Below are 21,667 nucleotides of genomic sequence, written 5' to 3' on the forward strand. Positions count from 1 at the left end.
GATATCAGCCCTTTGTCAGATGGGTAGGCTGCAAAAATTTTTTCCCATTCTGTTGGTTGCCGATTCACTCTAATGACTGTTTCTTTTGCCGTGCAGAAGCTGTGGAGTTTGATTAGGGCCCATTTGTCTATTTTGGCTTTTGTTAACAATGCTTTTGGTGTTTTGGTCATAAAGTCCTTGCCTACGCCTATGTCCTGAATGGTTTTGCCTAGGTTTTCTTCTAGGGTTTTTATGGTGTTAGGTCAGATGTTTAAGTCTTTAATCCATCTGGAGTCAATTTTAGTGTAAGATGTCAGGAAGGGGTCCAGTTTCTGCTTTCTGCATATGGCTAGCCAGTTTTCCCAACACCACTTATTAAACAGGGAATCCTTTCCCCATTGCTTGTTTTTATCAGGTTTGTCAAAGATCGGATGGTTGTAGATATGTTGTGTTGCCTCTGAGGCCTTTGTTCTGTTCCATTGGTCTATATCTCTGTTTCGGTACTAGTACCATGCTGTTTTGATTACTGTAGGCTTGTAGTATTGTTTGATGTCTGGTAGTGTGATGCCTCCCACTTTGTTCTTTTTGCTTAGAATTGACTTGGCTATGCGGTCTCTCTTTTGGTTCCATATGAAGTTTAAGGTGGTTTTTTCCAGTTCTGTGAAGAAGGTCATTGGTAGCTTGATGGGGATAGCACTGAATCTGTAAATTACTTTGGGCAGTATGGCCATTTTCACGATATTGATTCTTCCTAACCATGAACATGGAATGTTTCTCCATCTGTTTGTGTCCTCTGTTATTTCGTTGAGCAGTGGTTTGTAGTTCTCCTTGAAGAGGTCCTTTACGTTCCTTGTTAGTTGTATTCCTAGGTATTTTATTCTCTTTGTGGCAATTGTGAATGGCAGTTCATTCCTGATTTGGCTCTCTTTAAGTCTTTTATTGGTATATAGGAATGCTTGTGGTTTTTGCACATTGATTTTGTATCCTGAGACTTTGCTGAAGTTGCTTATCAGTTTCAGGAGATTTTGGGCTGAGACAATGGGGTCTTCTAGATATACAATCATGTCGTCTGCAAATAGAGACAATTTGACTTCCTCCTTTCCTATTTGAATACCCTTTATTTCTTTTTCTTGCCTGATTGCTCTGGCTAGAACTTCCAGTACTATATTGAATAGGAGTGGTGAGAGAGGGCATCCTTGTCTAGTGCCAGATTTCAAAGGGAATGCTTCCAGTTTTTGCCCATTTAGTATGATATTGGCTGTTGACTTGTCGTAAATAGCTTTTATTATTTTGAGATACGTTCTGTCGATACCTAGTTTATTGAGGGTTTTTAACATAAAGGGCTGTTGAATTTTGTTGAAGGCCTTCTCTGCATGAATTGAGATAATCATGTGGTTTTTGTCTTTGGTTCTGTTTATGTGGTGAATTATATTTATAGACTTGCATATGTTGAACCAGCCTTGCATCCCTGGGATGAATCCTACTTGATCATGGTGGATAAGCTTCTTGATGTGCTGTTGCAATCGGCTTGCCAGTATTTTATTGAAGATTTTTGCATCTATGTTCATCATGGATATTGGCCTGTAGTTTTCTTGTTGAGTCTCTGTCGGGTTTTGGTTATCAGGATATGTTGGTCTCATAAAATGATTTGGGAAGGATTCCCTCTTTTTGGATTATTTGGAATAGTTTCAGAAGCAATGATACCAGTTCCTCTTTGTATGTCTGGTAGAATTCAGCTGTGAACCCATCTGGACCTGGGCTTTTTTTGGGTAGTAGGCTCTTAATTGCTGTCTCGACTTCAGACCTTGTTATTGGTCTATTCAGGTTTTCGACATCTTCCTGGTTTAGGCTTGGGAGGAGGCAACTGTCCAGGAATTTATCCATTTCTTCCAGGTTTTCTAGTTTATGAGGGCTTTATGAGTTTCCACTGTGCTGCTGCCTTTTTTTTTTCTTCAGGGCTGCCCTGCCCACAAGGAGTCAGCCTAGTCACTCTCAGCCTGCAGAGGCTTTGCTGAGCTGCTATGGGCTCCGCCCAGCTGCCATGTGAACTTCTCTGCAGTCCTGTTTATATGGGTGTAGTTAGAACTGCCTCAGGAACGGTTGCCCGCCTCTGTACTGACGGACTCTCTCTGTAATGGCAGGTTGCCTTGACTACGGCAGGTTGCCTCGGCAACTGCAGGCTGCCCCAGGAATGGCGGACTGTCTCTGTAGTGGTGGAGTGCCTCCGTAATGGCGGATGCCCCTCCCGCACAGAGCTGGTCTGTCCCAGGTTCAGCTGTGCTTGCTGTGAAAGTCTCAACCCAAAGCATTTCCAATTGCTGTTTTTTTTCTTTTTGTTTTTGTTTTTGTGGGGGTGGGACCAGCCAGGCCTGATCACCTGGCTCCCTGCCTCAGAGCCTTTTGTTTTTTAGTTGAACGGTCGGCTCTCTACCAGGTGTCCTGGTCACCTGTTGAATAGGCGCCGGGATCTGTGATTTCCTGTGCGGCGACCCACTGAGCTGGCTGAAACCGCGGCTCTGAGATTTATGGTGCTTTTTTGCCCGGGAATCTCCTGGCCCGGCTCCCTGTTTCAGCTCCCCTTGCTGGCTAAGAGGGGACACAGTCTCGTTTACTCTGCACTGGGAACTGCTGCGCCAGGGCGCAGGCAAAACAGCTGCGCTGGCCAAAACAGCTGCCCTGGCGACCCGTGGGGCTCCTCCACCTGGGAATCTCCTGGTCTGTGGGCAGTAAAAATCCATCTGGAAATGCGGCGTCCACTCACCCTCTGTGCTTTCACTTGGACCTGGAATCCTGAGCTGCTCCTAACTGGCCATCTTGGATCTCTCACAATTGAGGTTTCAACTTGATTCTTTCTAACATTCGACTCTTTCTGGTATGATAATTATGAATTTTCAAGTAAAATTATTTCTACGATGTCATAATGGATTGGATTAAAAGACAAATGAATTACATGCTAACCTCATGGGTAGCTTGGTGGAAAATCCACACAAAAGTGATATTTTATACCTAGTGGCAAAAAGCTGACCCAATTGAATTTATTATTTGGGAAAATATAAATATTATATTAACATAAAAGGATATTGATTTGAGGCAGTACTCTCATGCAATGCGAAATTACTTTCCTAGTTCAGTCTATGGTCAGTCTGCCTCAAAGGAAGTGAAGGTTTCAGTCTATACATCTTCAAAGTTCACTATGTGTTTCCATCTGTGTTTATAAAAATCTTGCATTCATGAATATTATTTATATGAGTTTAATATTAAAGTCTGGTCAGGAAAAAAGAAACAATACAAGGTATTTAACTGAGAAGAAAATAATATGAAGGTTTGGTTTAAAATAGATTAGGGAATCAAAAAGATGAAAACAGAATGTTATGGTAACACAGAGGTAGCAGTTGCAGCAAACAGCTGCAATGGGAAGAGGTGGCGCAACAATGAGATGGGATCACAAAGGGAAGAGTTTGGAGATACCAGAATGTAGAAGCTTGAGGAAGAGGCCATGTGGAGCCTGGAAACAGTCTCCTACAGCCACAGTGTACAGCCCTTGCAGGGCGATGCTGACAGAAACAGCACGCATGTGGGGAAGGGAAGGTCTCTCCTCCCTTTTTGTCTTCCAGTCTTCTTCAAGGGCACACAAACCAAAAAGCTGTTCTAGAAGATTTGGAGAAATGAAGGGTTGCTGTATGACAAATTACTAAAAATTGAATATTGAATAACGTTTTTAAAAACATCTCAGTCATTTCATCTGTGTGAAAATCCTCCTTGGCCTTATTTATTCTAGGGGACTCTCCCAATATACTTCTGATCCTCTGATTTTGAACTTCCACACATATTCCCCCTTTTCTTAATTTTCTGATGCCTTTACTGTTTCTCTACTGGGATTCCCCTAACAATTCAAAATTATTTATTATTCTCAATAATTCAACCCTCTTTACCCCCATCATTTCTCATTTGAGACCATGTCTTTGGGAAGACTTCTTTTTCACACAGATTTCTGTGGAGTTTGTTTTTCTGTCCTGAGATTAATTTTGGTACTTCTTTGGAATAAGAACCAGCTACAATTAATTATTTTATTATTATTTTTATTTTGAATAATTATGGACTCACATGAAGTTGTAGAAATAATGCCAATAGGTCCAGTGTACCGTTTACTATTTTCCCCCATGATGACTTCTTGAAAAACTATAGTACAGTACAATCAAGATGTTGACATGGATATAGTCAAGATTTAGAACATTTCCATTACCACAAGGATCTCTCTTGTTGTACTTTTACGGTCACGCCCACTCCCCACCCCTACTCCCTGCATCCACAAACCTGTTGTTCATTTTATAGTTTTGTCATTTGACGAATGTATATAAATAGAATGAAACACTATGTACCCCAATTAGAATTAATTTTTGTTCATTCAGATGGGTTTTAAATTGCACTTCTTTAATGGCTAATGATGTTGAATATCTTCCCTGTGCTTATTTGCTATCTGTATATTGGTGAAACATCTTGTTTTGTCTTAGGCCCATGTTCTAATTGTATTGTTTGCTGTTTGGTTTATTTGCTGTTGAGTTTCGAAAATTTTTTATTATAATCTAAATACTAGTTCTTTGTAGGTTGCAAATATATTTTCCTCTGTAGTTTATCTTTTCATCCTCTCAGCAGGTTCTTTTGAAGAACAAATTTTAAAAATCTTTATGAAGTTCAGTTTATCAATTTTTTCTTTTATGGATCATGCTTTTGGTGTAAAATCTATAAATTCTTTGCCTAGCTTTAGACTTACAAGAATTTTGCTTATGTTTTTGTTCTAAAAGCTTGATAGTTACATATTTTATATTTAAGTTCATGTTTCATTTTGAATTAATGTAGAAAGTGTGAGACAAGTCAAGCTTTATATTTATTGATTTATTGCCTATGGATGTCCAATTACTCCAATGTTATTTATTGAAAAAGCAATCTTTCCTCCATTAAATTGTTTTTGCACCTTTGTCAAAATATCAGTTGGGTATATTTGTATGGAAATACTTCTGGATTCTTCTGTTCCATTCATTTATGTGTCCATCCTTCAAGCCCTGTTGCACTCCATCCATACCACACAGCAGTACTGCACACACAGTCTTAATGAGTATACCTAAAAAGCAAGTTTTGAAATTTGGGTAGATGAATTCCTTTAACCTTCTCTTTGTTAAAATAGTTTTAGATATTCTAGCAAATTAGGCTTCTAATATAAATTTTAGAATAGTTTTGTATGTATTCACAAAAATTCTTGGTGAGATTGTGATAGAAATTAATTTAAACCTGAATATCAATTTGAGGAGAACCAAAGTATGTACTGTATGGAATTATAATTGTTGTATGTTTATTTTATATTATGTAATCTAACTAAACTCACTTATTAGTTCTAGGAAGTTTTGTGTTTTGTCTTTGTAAACTGCTGGGTAATTTCTATGTACACAATCATGCCATTGCATTTATTTCTTCTTTTTAGATTTGTATGGATTTTTGTTTCTTTCCTTCCTTATTACAATTGCTAGAGCTTTTAGCAACATATTGAATAAGAGTAGCTGGAATGGATATCCTTGCCTTATTCTTTTAGGGGAAAAATATTCAGTCTTTATTAAGTATAATGTTAGATACAAGCTTTGTGGTAGATGGTCTTTCTTAACCAACTACTTTTCTGAAATTATTATCATGAATGAGTATTGAATTAGGACAAATGCCTTTTCTGCTTTCATTGATGTGATCAGATAACTGTTCTTCTTTAGCTCATAAATATGGTGATTGCATTAATTGATTTAGAATATAGAACCAGCCTTGAATCCATCAAATAAATTCCACTTGGTCATGGTGTGCGTATGTGTGTGTGTGTGTGTGTGTGTGTGTATACGTATATATACACACATATATATACATACACATACATACACACACATACATGCATACATTTACACACATACATATATATACACATACATATACACACACACACACCATGAATGATATATATATGCCAGAATTCTATTAGCTAGTATTTTTAAGTATATTATGAGGATATAGATTTCTAGTTTTTTATTTGTTTTGTACTGTCTTTGGTTGGTTTTATATTGGAGTATTATCCATTTCATAAAATGTACTGGGAAGTATTTCATCCTCTTCTATTTTCTGGAAGACATTGTGTCAAATTGGTTTTAATTCCTCTAGAATTATCTAATGAAACCATCTGTGCCTGGAGCTATTTTAGAAGGAGTTTTTAAAATTATAAATCCAATTTCATGAATAGTTATGACTATATAAATAATCTATTTTGTATTAGGTGAGTGGTGGTAGTTTGTGTTTTCGAAGAATTGATCCATTTTGAAAAATTCTTCTGTTAAGCCCATCTACTAAGTGTTTTACTTACTTTAGTTTTAGACTTAAAATCTCCATTTGGTTCTTCATAACATCTTCTATTACTTCACTGGCAGTTTTTATTGTTTGACTGAAGCTTTCTATCTTTTCATTTGTTTCAAGTATGTTTGTAACTTCTCATTAAAGTATTTTTTTAATAACGGATGCTTTACAATCTTGTCAGGTAATTCTAACATTTCTGGAATTTTGGTGTTTGTATCTGTTGAATATCTTTTTTATTCACTTTCATATCTTTCTGGTTCCACATATAAGTGACTTGAATTGAAAACTGGATGTTTTCACATTATGTATTGAGATTCTGGGACCTTACTGAACCTGTTTTAGCTAGCTTTCTCTGTCATCTTGTTACCTGTAAGTGAAGGTTAAAGTTCAGATTCCTCATTTGGCTTCTTTACGACCTGAGATGAGGACTCCCTGTTATTTCTCGTTGGGGATGGGAATTCCAGCTTTTCATGGGATCTTTCCTGACACTACGGTGTGGGTGGCCTCATTACTGCTGGGCAGTTGTTAAAGTCTTGACTTTGTACTAGGTTGTCTTTGACACCATCTTGGTGTGAGGTTGGAAGCTCAGCCTCCCCGTGTGGTATACATTGACACCACAAGGGGTAGGGGAAGACTCATCACTGGCTGGTGGGATGAACATCTTAGCTTTCCTAGCCTTCTCTGGCACTACGGCAGCAGGGTTGTCTTGCTTCTTTGCAGCCTTGCAAAGATAGGAGTCCAGTCTCCCCACTTACCTTAGCTGCTGTGTGTAGGGGTGAGGTCACACTTCTTTTCAGTGCCATTAGGTTGCAGTAGAGGGGTTATTGTTTGAAAGAGTGGTTTTTTTTTTTTTTTTGGCCAGAAATAAAAGTTCCCCAGTGTTTTGTTGGGATTTTTAAATTGTTTGTGACCATTGGCATTTCCAGATTGCTGGCTTCTTCAACTCCAATACAAGTATATGTAAGGCAAAAAGAAAACCCTAGAATTCACCACTTTGTAGCTCCTTGAGACCTGAGGCCCCCAGCTTGTCTGTCTTCTTTTCGCTACCTTTCAGAGTATTGTTATATTTATTTAATAGAAATACAAGGTTTTCAATTGTACTTAGTGGGATGAATAGAGAGATGTTCTCCTACTGCAGGTTCCCCAAAACAGAAGTCCTTCATTATTTTTTTAAGTTGCCCTTTACTATATGAGTTTATTTTTAGTACCTGCCAGATACCAAATACTATCCATTTTAGAGTATGTAGCATTGCTTTTTGTGATCAAGTGTGTATTTGTCACTCAGTTCCCAACCAAACCTAGCTTGAAATGTATTTCTTTCAGGGACTCCTTCATTAGAGTTCCCATTAAGTTGCTAGTTATTAGTTAGATATTTAGAATGTTGACTGTAGGATGAGTATGGTTCTCATTGATGTGTCTTCAATTATGAGTGCTGTGAATCCAGTTAGAATAGATAAAATCCATTGATACACACACACAAACACACACACACACACAAAATAATCCACAATTATGTGACCTCCAGGAATCTGCAGTTACTTCATTGGGGTAACACACACACACCGCTTGACATCAACAGAAATAAAGAAGTTGAAACAAACTAAGACAGTATAAAGACTGCTTGACATTTCTCAACTTAAATGACTACAATGGTTTAGTGGTATATTTCGTCCTTCTCAAACTTTAAAACAGAATTAAAGTGATCTTAAAGAACAGTACATTTGGCCAGCCATGGTGGCTCATACCTGTAATCTCAGCACTTTGGGAGGCCCGAGGAGTGAAAATAACTTGAGTCCAGGAGTTCAAGACCAGCCTGGGCAACATGGTAAGACCCCATCTGTACCAAAAAAATAAATAAATAAATACAAAAATTAGTTAGGCATTGTGGCACACGACTGTAGTCTCAGCTACTCAGGAGGCTGAGGTGGGAGGATCACTTGAGCTGGGGAGGCAGAGGATACAGTGAGCCATGTGCATGTCACTATACCCCAGCTACACCTCAGCCTAGGTGAGACAGTCAGGTCTTATCTCAAAAAAACAAAGCTGTCAAGTCAATAATTTATAGTTTCACCTTAATAAACTAGAAAAAGAAGAGCAAACTAAATCCAAAAAAGCAGTGGGAAAGAAATATTAAAGAGAGGAGCAAAAGGGAATAAAATAGAAAACAAAAACAGTAGAGAAAATCAAAACAAAAAATTCAGTGCTTTGAACAGATGAATAATACTGATAAATCTCTTGTCATACTAATAAGAAAAATATGTAGCAGGAAAGAAGACGGGACATTTACCCAGATAATACAAAACAAACAAACAAACAAAAAAAAAAACAGCAGCATAGCTGGTTGGAGTAAATGTCACATTGGGGCTCTGTTTACAAATCAGCCAGCATAAATTGTGTCATGGTCTTAGACTAGACTGCTGCCTAGTTTACCTTGTATGAAGAATGAGAGAGACACTCACCTCTCTGCCCAGACGTAGTGAGATGATGAGTGAAATAATACAAGTGCTGACTTCCCTCAATATTTGTTACTAAAATGATCATTTGGAATAAGTCTCATACAGAATATTGCTAGACAACTCCGCAGAACAGGAAAGCAAGGAAGTTAATAGGATATGGAAATTGATACGTGTCTGCCTGCATTTGATGCAAAAATTGAGAGTTCCTGCTTGTCATATATATGGAGAGGGAGAGAGAGAGAGAGAGATATGGAGTCTTACTGTGTTACCTAGACTAGAGTGTAGTGGTGTAATCTTCGCTGAAACCTCTGCTTCCCGGGATCAAGTGATTCTCCTGAGAGTAGCTGCGATTACAGGTGCACGCCACCATACCTGGTTAATTTTTATATTTTTAGTAAAGGCAGAATTTCACCGTATTGGCCAGGCTGGTCTTGAACTCCTGACCTCAAGTGATCTGCCTGCCTCGGCCTCCCAAAGTGCTGGGATTATAGGCATGAGCCACCACACTCAGCCCAGAAGGGTTATACATACTTCCTTGGTGAATAAAAATGTACTGAACACTCCTATGGTTTGAGCAGCAGATATTTATTTAGTACCTCTTTTGCATGTACCTGTCACTGTGATAGCTGTCATGGTGAACCTAGAACTAAAGACAGATTCTAGCTCTTAAAAGAACCTGAAGTTTAGATGTGAAGGTGTATTAGACACTAATTATTTGGTGGAAATAGTACCTTCCAACACTCTTTATCATATATATGATAAATATATTTTGGTAGCTTCTCTTTTCTCACTCCAAATACGGAAATGGCCTAGTAGCCCAAACTGGCCCAGAATTTCTCATCCTCTGACCACAGGGATACGTGTACAACTTACACTCACCACAGTCTGTCTGGATGTCACCTGGCTGGAGTGAGTTAGAACATTTTCTTTTCTCTCCTTTCAGAAAATGTAAAGTTGAGTTTCTTAAAAAGTCAAAAGGCGCATCCCCTCCTGAGGTAAAATGAAGTAAGATGGTATGATTTTGCTAAAATTACCCCACTACTTGATTATCTTCCCCATTGCACCAGAAGGACAGAATCTATGTCTTTCATTTTCATTTCCCAAGCACTGAGCATCCAGAAAATACTCAGCAAATGCTTGTGGAATAAAGAAATGAAGAAAGGAATGAACACTTCTGAGATCACATATTTTCAGTAAGTTACAGCTATCAGGAAAAGGTATGAGATTAACAGGGAAAATTTCAAGTGTTCTCTTTTTAAAAAATTACCGAGGCTTATCAAGGCCAACTAAAGAATATGCTTAATTACAGGTTGTATGATGTCACATTTCCAGTTCTTCCCTTCTGTTTCTCTGTAGGAATAAAACGCAGGGTCAGGCCTGAGAGACACACAGTCCCCCTCACCTGTCAGCAGAAAGAAGCTCTGCTCTCACTATCATCCCCGATGGGAATGCTTCATTACCTCTGCTCCTCTGTCTTGCTCTTTGTCTGGGTGTTTGGTGATGAGGCTGCTGACAGCCCTGACTCCTTGTCTGTGGCTGTAACTTTCTCACCAAAAAAATGGTGCTCAACCCAACTGTTGATTTACTGGCTGCAATCATATTTCTCCTTACAAATAATCTCTTCATTTTCTGATGGTTTTTCTCACCATGAGCTGTGCCTGATGTAGGAGTTTTGGAAAATCACATAATAATTGAGTCCTTCTCAAATGTACCAGAAAATCACCCAGGGATCTTGTTAAGGTCCAGATTTTGTCCGATAGGACTAGTGTGAACCTGAAATTCTGCATTTCTAAAAATTTTCTAGCTGATGTTGCTGGTTTACTCACCAAACTGTGAAGGAGAAAAAACATGGCCATTTTGAGTCTCATCATTTTTTGTTGTAAACCTGAAATGATAGCCCTCTTCCCCAATGAATTCTATGGTTCTAAAGAGGATTAAGGCATATAATAAAAATAAAAGGCTTTAAGAATTAGCAACTTGCTGTACAAACCTAAAGTTTATGCTTAGGTTGCCTGCTCTCATGATCACCTTAGCTCAGCCATTCTCAACATCAAGAGTTATTCTCACAATGGAAATGTGAAGGTTAAGGTTTGAGGGGCACTGTCTCAAACTTCCCTGCTGGTATCTGGAGCTGAAATTCTCAATTGTATTATCATTTACAATAGACTAGAAGTACCTACAGGAGTGAGTGGATTTCAAACTTTGCTGAGAGTCTGAATTGTCCGATGACTGCTGAAGATACCAGGACCCGCCCTGAGCACAGTTACAGTTCTCACTTAGAGGAATGAATGTCAAGTCTGTGTGTCAAGTATGTCCTCCAGATGATTCTGACACAGCCATTCTCGCTTTCATATAAAAGAATTTATGTCAACGGAGCTCTAGCTCTGATTTTGTAAATGAGAGGACCATGACTTGCTGAGCTGGCCATGTCCTTTATTCCTTAAATGCAGGGAACCTGGGAACTAGTCCAAAAGTGGGACTCCAAAATCCAGAAAACCGGAATGGAGAATTCTCACGTAAGCCGAAAGAAAGTCCTAAAATTGAATAAAATGGAAAAAGTCAAATAGATTCAAAGCAACCAAGATCTAATAAATCAGGATAGGGGAAATTTACCATACCCCGTGGGAACAGAATAAGAGATAACCAACATTCACAGAATTCATCATTTTTCCTATTTTGGAGATGTCTCTGAATTTAATTAGGGAAATGGAAAGACTAGATACTGGCTCTTCTTTGGGAGAAGATTTGTTTAATGTTGACCATTGAGTGAAGTAAAGACAAATAGCTAAGTCAAATAATTTTTGTTGTTATTATAAGTGGATTTGTGGGTTGATGATATATGGCTAGGTTGGGTTTTTTTGGTAATTATTTTTATTTTTATTATACTTTAAGTTCTGGTGTACATGTGCAGAATGTGCAGGTTTGTTACATAGATATACATGTGCCTTGGTGGTTTGTTGCATCCATCACCCCATCATCTACATTAGGTATTTCTCCTAATTCTGTCCCTCCCTTACCCTACCCCCTGCTTTCTCTCCCCTATTCCCCATCCCCTGCTATTCCTCCCCTACCCCTCCACCCTCCAACAGGCCAGGTGTGTGATGTTCCCCTTGTTGTGTTCATGTGTTTTCATTGTTCAACACCCACTTATGAGTGAGAACATGCAATGTCTGGTTTTCTGTTCTTGTGTCAGTTTGCTGAGAATGATGGTTTCCAGCTTTATCCATGTCCCTGCAAAGAACATGAACTCATCTTTTTTTATGGCTGTGTAGTATTCCACGGTGTATATGTGCCACATTTTCTTTATCCAGTCTATCATTGATGGGCATTTGGGTTGGTTCCAAGTCTTTGCGATTGTGAACAGTGCCAAAATAAACAAAAACAATTTTCCTTTATTCTGTCCATCGAATAGTTTTTCTACCACTGTTCAGAGAAAATTGAAGAAAATAATAAGATGATTAAATGGAATCTCTAAAAGAACGTATTTTAAGAGGCAGAACTTAGACGCAACAAAGTGGTTGTATACTTAATTGTAACAATCATCTTTTATAAAAGCTGTATTATGCATAAATGTGAAACACCCCTACACAAAGCAGTGTTTTGGTTATATTGTTTAAAAAAACAGGCATTTACTTATAGGTATGTAAGTAACAAAATATTTTAATTCATATGAATTTGATAGTAAGAACATCTTTGTCTCCATTGATGGATATTATTGGATTTGATAAGAGCAATACCAATAATTATTTGTTCAGTTACACTGAATTATTTGTTCAGTTTGTCCAGATTAACAGGCACCACTATTTTCTCATTTATTCTTGTAATGTATAACAATTCTTTACATATTGGCAATATGTCCCAGTATTTAGGTGTTTTTCTCCTTCTGACTATAGTGTAGATTGTCTTTTTGGAGAGATTACTTTGCTCCCCAAATAACTAAACCGTTACAGACTCTTTCTTTAGAACTCATCTTTAGTCATTGAAATGCAATAAAAAGATGGACTTTGGATTCCAGTTCTGCCACTAATTTGTGGGGACTTTAGAGAGTTATTCAACTGTCTGAACTTTATCTTTTAGGTCTGTGAAACAGAGAAAATGATGTCTTCCTTATAAAGTTCTTTGATGTTAGCTGAGAAGACTGAAAAAAATATCTAATATCACAGAAAGCAAATTCTAGTTCCCTTCCTGCTTTGTACACTTCACAAAATATCCAGAATATTTGATTTCCTTCTTTTCTGTCAGAAGTAATAATGCTCAATCATATTGACCAAATAGTGTTTTGAATAATATTTTTGCCTGTTCTGAAAGGTTAAATACAAACAAAGATACAAAACCTGAGGCTATGAGCAGATTTCAAGAATAGCTCCAAAATTGCACAGTACAGTAATACCATCTTGGAAATCTGTGTGCAGTCTGTCTGAGGGTCTATATTGAAGTCAGTTCCCATTTGGGTAATTGATTTTACATATTTATTGAAAGACATTCAGGGTACGTTTAATACAGGCTGTTGTCATTCTCCCTAGGCCCTACCAAAGTTGCATTACATAGAGGCTAGAGGGAAGTGCAGAGTGAAAATAGGTTAAAGACTGATTAGCGCATTTGGGAGCTGGGGTTTTAATTGTGTTTTCAATGTGGTTATTCATCTCTTCTTTCTTTACCTATGTTACTTTTCCATAAACCTCTTTTGTATCTTTCAAACTCTTGAACTTAACCATGAGAATTTATGGAACTCATTTAAAAGTGGACTTCAGTGACCTCAAATGCATCCAGCAGTAAATTCTAGGACATTCTCTTGAAGCTAAAGGTCACGCTGTTTTCAAGTGAAAAATATCTTTTTACAGTAATTTTTAGAAACTAAACAGAATCTTGTTTCTGATTTTCTGCTGATACCTTGGTATATCCACATTCTCTTCTTCACTTCCTCCCTATTTATCTTCCTATTGCCCCACCTTCTTCAGAATGCCATATTCCTCCACCCCACACTGGGACGACAGTGGGAGCAAAGGATGTTGGTCCAAGCGGAGCACAGCTAAATGACACAAATGGGTTGTACCCACAAATCCAACATCACAGTATTGTAGTCTTTATAGGGTTCAGTACTATGCATAGTTCCAGACAAGGGCACTATGTCCTGAGGAATGTAGAGGCCAAGATCCCCAGGGATTGGGGAGTTCAGGAAATACTTAATGGAAGAGGTTGCATGTGAGCTGGACTTCCAGGACTTTTTGTCTTTTATATGTTTATCTGATTAGAACAATAGCACATGTTTATTGATAAGTATTTGGAAAATGCAGTTGCATATAAAAAAGGAAATGAAAACTATCATAAGCTCATCAGTCTGAGATAACCACTTTGTATCTTTATTGTAGACAACAAGTAGTTTTCATGTTTTAAATGTTTTTAATTTTAAAACACTGAAACATTAAAACAAAATATTTAAAACATTAAAATTAAAATTTTAATTTTAAAAACATTTAAAGTTTCAAAAACATTTTAAAAATTCTATGAAGTTGATCATTATATAAATATGTCAATCTTAATTTACAGTCTCCTGATGATTACTGCATGTATTCATCTAACATATTTACTATGTGACCACCTATGTGTTAGACATACTGGAGGCATAATAATATACAAGCTAGATAAAGTCCTTGTCCTGGTGGAGCTTACATTCTCTGAGGAGAACAATAGCAAGCAAGCAAAGAGTTCATGTGTTTGTAAAGGAGGTAGTATGTGTGCAGGCATGTATATCAAGTAGTGATGAATATATAAGGAATGGGGTTAGAGAGTGATAGGAGATACTACAGCTCTTTCCAGTTTTTCAGTAATAAAATAGGTGTTTGGATATCTACTCTTAGCAGTAGTACGGTAGTCCCCCCTTACTGGCAGTTTCACTTTCTAAGGTTTTAGTTACCTGCATTTGACTGTGGTCTGAAAATAGATGAGTACAGCACAAAAAGGTATTTTGAAGGACAGAGAAATAGAGCCTGCATTCACATAACTTTTATTACAGCACAGTGTTATAATTGTTTATTATCAGTTGCTGTTGTTAATCTGTTACTGTGCATAATTTGTAAATTGAACTTTATCAGAGGTAGGTATGTATAGGAAAAAACATAGTATCGTAGTCTACACAGGGGTCAGTACTATCTGTGGTTTCAGGTACCCAGTGAGAGTCTTGTAACATAACCCCTGAAAGTAAGGGGGAACTACTGTAAATGAAGATACTGTTTCCCCCTGAACAATACTGTATGTTTATTTTTAAATCCTTGCCTATTTTTAGGCCCAAGATGGAATCTTTTTTTTTTTTCACTTACTATTTGTCAGGTTGAACAATTTCCATAGCTATTTGTATTTATTTATTTTTGAAATTTCTATTACTGTTCTGATATAAATCTACAAAATTTCAACAGGTGAATATGGAGGAAAGACATTCCAGCAGGAGGAAATGCTATGAGCAAAGAAACAGAGGTGGGTCCTCCTAAAGTGTGCTGAGGAATGCTGTTGATCCTAGATAGGGGTGCCGGTGTTTATGTAAATATGCACACAAGCTGAGATGAACAAGAATATCCAGTGATTCTGAGGTAAAATGTGTGTGTGTGTGTGTGTGTGTCTATATATATAATATATAAATATAAATATAAATTTATATATAAATATAAAACCACCTTGGCACCTGTATACCTATGTAACAAACCTGCACATTCTGCACATGTACCCCAGAACTTAAAGTATATAATAAAAAAAATTTATATTTACATATATATATTACTTTAAGTCTGGGGTACATGTGTAGAACATGCAGCTATGTTACATAGGCATACACGTAGCATGGTGGTTTGCTGCATCTGCCACCCTGTCATCTACATTAGGTATTTCTCTAATGCTATCACTTCCCTAGCCCTCCACCCACTACATATCCATCCCCTAGATCCCACCTCACGACAGGCAACAGTGTGTGATGTTCCCCTCCCTGTATCCTGTGTTCTCATTGTTGAGCACACATTTATAAGTGACAACACGCAGTGTTTGATTTTCTGTTCTTGTGTCAGTTTGCTGAGAATGATGGTTTCCAGCCTTATTCATGTCCCTGCAAAGGACATGAACTCATCATTTTTTATGGCTGCATAGTGTTCCATGGTATATATGTCCCACATTGTCTTTATCCAATATATCATTGATGGGTTTTTGGGTTGATTCCAGGTCTTTGCAATTGTGAACAGTGTTGCCATATACACACATACGTGTGTATGTGTCCTTATAATAGAATGACGTGTAATTCTTTGGTATACACCCAGTAATGGGATTACAGGGTCAAATGATATTTCTGGTTCTAGATCTTTGAGTAATCTCCACAACTGTCTTCCACAATGGTTGAACTAATTTACATTCCCACCAACAGTGTAACAGTGTTCCTATTTCTTCACATCCTCTCCAGCATCTGTTGTCTCTTGAGTTTTTATTGATCACCATTCTAACTGATGTGAGATGATATCTCAATGTGGTTTTGATTTGCATTTCTCTAATGACCAGTGATGATGAGCTTTTTTTCATATGTTTGTTGGCTGCATAAATGTCTTCTTTTGAGAAGTGTCTGTTACCCTTCACCCACTTTTTGATGGAGTTTTTTTCTTGTAAATTTTAATTCTTTGTAGATTCTGGATATTAGCCCAAAGACAAGTATATAGCAAAAAATTTTTCCCATTCTGTTGGTTGCTGGTTCACTCTAATGATAGTTTCTTTTGCTGTGCAGAAACTCTTTAGTTTAATTAGATCCCACGTGTCTATTTTGGCTTTTGTTGCCATTGCTTTTGGTGTTTTAGTCATGAAGTCCTTGCCCAAGCCTATGTCCTGAATGGTATTGCCTAGGCTTTTCTTCTAGGGTTTTTATGGTATTAGGTCTTATGTTTAAATCTTTAATCCATCTGGAGTTAATTTTTGTATAAGGTGTAAAGAAGGGTTCCAGTTTCAGCTTTCTTCATATGGCTAGCAAGTTTTCCCAACACTATTTATTAAATAGGGAATCCTTTCTTCATTGCTTGTTTTTGTCAGGTTTGTCAAAAATCAGATGGTTGTAGATGTGTGGCATCATTTCTGAGGCCTCTGTTCTGTTCCATTGGCATATATCTCTGTTTTGGTACCAGCACCATGCTGTTTTGGTTACTGTAGCCTTGTAGTATAGTTTGAAGTCAGGTAGCATGATACCTCTAGCTTTGTTCTTTTTGCTTAGGATTGTCTTGGCTGTATGTGCTCTTTTTTGGTGCCATATGAAATTTAAAGTAGTTTTTTCTAATTCTGTGAAGGAAGTCAATGGTAGCTTGATAAGGATAGCATTGAATTTATTAATTACTTGGGGAAGTATGGAGATTTTCACAGTATTGATTCTTCCTATCCACGAGCATGGAATGTTTTTTCAATTTATTTGTGTTCTCTCTTATTTCCTTGAGCAGTGGTTTGTAGTTCTCCTTGAAGAGGTCCTTCATGTCCTTTGTTAGTTGTATTCCTAGGTATTTTATTCTCTTTGTAGCAATTGTGAATGGGAGTTCCCTTATGATTTGGCTGTTTGTCTGTTATTGGTGTATAGAACTGCTTGTAATTTCTGCACATTGATTTTGTATCAGATGGTTGTAGATGTGTGGGAGTTTGCTGAAGACTTTGCTGAAGTTGCTTATCAGCTTAAGGAAATTTTGGGCTGAGATGATGGGGTCTTCTAAATATACAATTATGTTGTCTGCAAATAGAGACAATTTGACTTCCTCTTTTCCTAACTGAATACCATTTATTTTTCTTGCCTGATTGCCCTGGCCAGAACTTCCAATACTATGTTAAATAGGAGTGGTGAGAGAGGGCATCTTTGTCTTATGCCAGTTTTCAAAGGGAATGCCTCCAGTTTTTGCCCAGTCAATAAGATATTAGCTTTGGGTTTGTCATAAATAGCTATTATTTTGAGATACATTCCCTCAATACCTAGTTTATTGAGTTTTTAGCATAAAGGGCTATTGAATTTTGTTGAAGGCCTTCTCTGCATCTATTGAGATAATCATGTGGTTTTTGTCTTTGGTTCTGTTTATGTGGTGGATTATGTTTACAGACTTGCATATGTTGAAACAGCCTTGCATCCCTGGGATGAAGCCTACTTGATCGTGATAGATAAGCTTCTTGATGTGCTATTGGATTCAGTTTGCCAATATTTTATTGAGGATTTTTGCATCAATGATCATCATGGATAATAACCTTAAATTTTCTTTTTTAGTTGTGTCTCTGCCAGGTTTTAGTATCAAGATGATGTTGGTCTCATAAAATGAGTTAGTGAGGACTCCCTCTTTTTGTATTGTTTGAAATAGTTTCAGAAGGAATGGTACCAGCTCCTCTTTGTACCTCTGGTAGAATTTGGCTGTGAACCCATCTGGTCCTGCAATTTTTTTGGTTGGTAGGCTATTAACTGCTGCCTCAATTTCAGAACTTGTTATTGGTTTATTCAGGGATTCAATTTCCTGGTTTAGTCTTGAGAGGTTGTTAAGTGTCCAGGAATTTATTCATTTCTTCTAGATATACTGGTTTATGTGCAGCAAGATGTTAGTAATAATCTCTAATGGTAGTTTGTATTTCTGTGGAATCAGTGGTGAGATCCCCTTTATCACTTTTTATTGTATCTATTTGATGCTTCTCTTTTCTTCTATATTAGTCTGGCTAGCAATGTATCTATTTTGTTAATCTTTTCAAAAAACCACCTCCTGGATGCATTGGTTTTTTGAAAGGATTTTTTGTGTCTCTATCTCCTTCAGTTCTGCTCTGATCTTAGTTATTTCTTATCTTCTGCTAACTTTTGAATTTGTTTGATCTTGCTCCTCTGGTTTTTTTAATTGTGACATTAGGGTGTTGATTTTAGATCTATCCTGGTTTCTCTTGCGGGCATTCAGTGCCATAAATTTCCCTATAGACACTGCTTTAAATGTGTCCCAGAGATTCTGGTATGTTGTATATTCATTCTCTTCGGTTTTCAAGAACATCTTTCTTTCTGCCTTCATTTCTTTATTTATTCAGTAGCCATTCAGGAGCAGGTTGTTCAGTTCCCAAGTAGTTGTGCAGTTTTGAGTGAGTTTCTTAGTCTTGAGTTCTAATTTGATTGCACTGTGATCTCAGAGACTGTTTGTTCTGATTTCCATTCTTTTGCATTTGCTGAGGAGTGTTTTACTTCCGGTTATGTTGTCAATTTTAGAATAAGTGTGATGTGGTGCTGAGAAGAATGTATATTCTGTGGATTTGGGGTGGAGAGTTCTGTAGGTATATATTAGGTCCACTTGGTCCAGATCTGAGTTCAAGTCCTGGTTAGCCTTGTTAATTTTCTGTCTTGTTGATATAATATTAAACTCTCCCACTATTATTGTGTGGGAGTCTAAGTCTCTTTGTAGGTCATTAAGAACTTGCTTTATATATCTGGGTGCTCATGTATTGGGTGCATATATATTTAGGATAGATAGCTCTTCTTGTTGCATTAATCCCTTTAATTAATGCCCTTCTTTGTCTCTTTTGATCTTTGTTGGTTTAAAGTCTGTTTTATCAGAGACTAGGATTGCAAACCCTGCTCTCTATTTGCTTGGTAAATCTTCCTCCATCCCTTTATTTTGAACCTATGTGTGTCTTTGCACTTGAGATGGGTCTCCTGAATACAGCACATCAATTGGTCTTGACTCTATCCAATTTTTCAGTCTGTGTCTTTTCATTGGGGCATTTATTCCATTTACATTTAAGGTTAATATTGTTATGAATTTGATCCTGCCATTTTGATGCCAGCTGGTCATTTTGCTTATTAGTTTATGCAGTTTCTTCATAGTGTCAATGTTCCTAACAATTTGGTATGTTTTTACAGTGGCTGTTAGTGGTTGTTCATTTCCATGTTTATTGCTTCCTTCAGGAGCTCTTGTAAGGCAGGTCTGGTGGTGACAACATCTCTCAGCAGTAGTTTGTCCCTAAAGGATTTTATTTCTTCTTCACTTATGAAGCTTAGTTTGACTGGATATGAAATTCTGATTGAAAAATTCTTTTCTTTAAGGATGTTGAATATTGACCCCCACTGTTTTCTGGCTTGTAGGGTTTTTGCCAAGAGATCCACTGTGAGTATGATTGGCTTCCCTTTGTGGGTAACCCAACCTTTCTCTCTGGCTGCCCTTAGTATTTTTCCTTCATTTGAACCCTGGTGAATCTGACAATTATGTGTCTTGGGGTTCTCAAGGAATACCTTTGTATTTCCTCAATCTGAATGTTGCCCTGGATTGCTAGGTTGGGGAAGTTCTCCTGGATAATATTCTAAACAATGTTTTCAAACTTGGTTTCATTCTCCTCGTCACTTTCAGATACAATGATCAAAGGTAAATTTAGTCTTTTCACATAATCCCACATTTCTTGGAGGCTTTGTTCATTTCTTTTCACTCTTTTTTCTCTAATCTTGCCTTCTTGCTTTATTTCATTGAGTTGATCTTCAATCTCTGATATCCTTTCTTCTGCTTAATCGATTCAGCTATTGAAACTTGTGTATGCTTTGTGAACTTCTCGTGCTGTGTGTTTCTGCCACATCAAGTCAATTAGATTCTTCTCAATGCTAGTCAGCATTTTGTCTGTCTAACCTTTTTTCAAGGTTCTTAGCTTCCTTGCATTGGATTAGAACATGCCCCTTTAGCTCAGAGAAGTTCGCTTCTGAAGTCAGATCCACCTTCTGAAACCTGCTTGTCAATTTGTCAAACTCATTAGCCTCCAGTTTTGTTCCCTTGTTGGTGAGGAGTTACAATCCCTTGGAGAAGAGGTGTTCTGGTTTTTGGTGATTTGGGCCTTTTTGTGCTTGTTTCTTCCCATCTTTGTGGATTTATCTACTTCTGGTCTCAAGTTGGTCACTTTTGGATGGGGTATCTGAGTGGACATGACTTGTGTTGATGTTGAAACTATTTATTTGTTTGTTAGTTTTTCTTTTAACACAGTCAGGCCTCTCTGCTACAGGTCCACTCTAGACCCTGTTTACCTGGGAATCACCAGTGGGGGGCGTAGAATAGCTAAGATTGCTGCCTTTTCCTTCCTCTGGTAGCTTCGTCCCAGAAGGATACCCACCAGATGCCAGCCAGAGCTCTGTTGTATGAGGTGTCTCCCAGTCAGGATACATGGGGGACAGGGAGCCACTTAAGGAGGCAGTCTGTCCATTATTGGAGCTCGAGCACTGTGCTGGGAGTTTCGTTGCTTCCTTTAGAGCTGCTGGGCAGGGATACTGAAGTCTGCTAAAGCTGAATCTGCAAATGCCCCTTTTCCCAGGTTCTCTGTCCCAGGAAGGTCAGGGCTTTTTTTGTTTTATAAGTCCCTGATGGGCTGCTGCCTTTCTTCAGAGATGCCCTGTCCAGCAAGAAAGGAGTGTAGTGACAATCTGCCTGCAGAGGCCTTCCTGAGCTGCCGTGGGCCCAGCCTGGTTGCTGTGTAAGGTTCCCGGCAACTTTATTTACATGAGCAAGGTTAAAACCACCTACTTAAGCCTCAGCCATGGCTGACACCCCTCCTCGCACCAAGCTTGAACATCCCAGGTTGAGGTCAGACTGCAGTGCTGGCTGCGAAAATTTCAAGCCAGTGGATCTTAGCTTGCTGGTCTTCCTTGGGGTGAGACCTGCTGTGCCAGATCACTTGGCTGCCTACATTCAGTGGTTCCATCTTGCTAGAGTTCCAGCTGCCACTGGAACTGCTGCAGCTAAAATGGCCACCCAGTTTTGTGCTGGATACCTGGAGCACTGGTGTTGTAGGCACTGGAGGGGATCTCCTGGTCTGCAGGTTGTGAAGACCGTGGGAAAGACATGCACAGTATCTGAGCCAGAAAAAGTCTC

The 21,667-nt window shown here is 38.0% G+C and overlaps 2 long non-coding RNA genes across 3 annotated transcripts in view; one reads left to right on the top strand and one right to left on the bottom strand.

Moving 5' to 3' along the window:
* The window catches only part of LOC105728928 (uncharacterized), a 180,746-nt gene that overhangs the window by 145,841 nt on the left and 13,238 nt on the right, over window positions 1–21,667 (top strand). For both annotated transcript variants that reach the window (XR_002478748.1, XR_002478749.2), the window contains exon 4: window positions 15,227–15,284. This is a non-coding gene — a long non-coding RNA (uncharacterized LOC105728928). The remainder of the gene's footprint in view (window positions 1–15,226; window positions 15,285–21,667) is intronic.
* The window catches only part of LOC135270132 (uncharacterized), an 88,135-nt gene continuing 74,576 nt past the window's right edge, over window positions 8,109–21,667 (bottom strand). The window contains exon 3 of the long non-coding RNA XR_010338384.1: window positions 8,109–8,194. This is a non-coding gene — a long non-coding RNA (uncharacterized LOC135270132). The remainder of the gene's footprint in view (window positions 8,195–21,667) is intronic.

This window comes from Aotus nancymaae, unplaced genomic scaffold (assembly GCF_030222135.1).
Source record: "Aotus nancymaae isolate 86718 unplaced genomic scaffold, 86718_ANA_hifiasm-v0.15.2.pri h1tg000059l, whole genome shotgun sequence".
NCBI lineage: Eukaryota > Metazoa > Chordata > Mammalia > Primates > Aotidae > Aotus > Aotus nancymaae.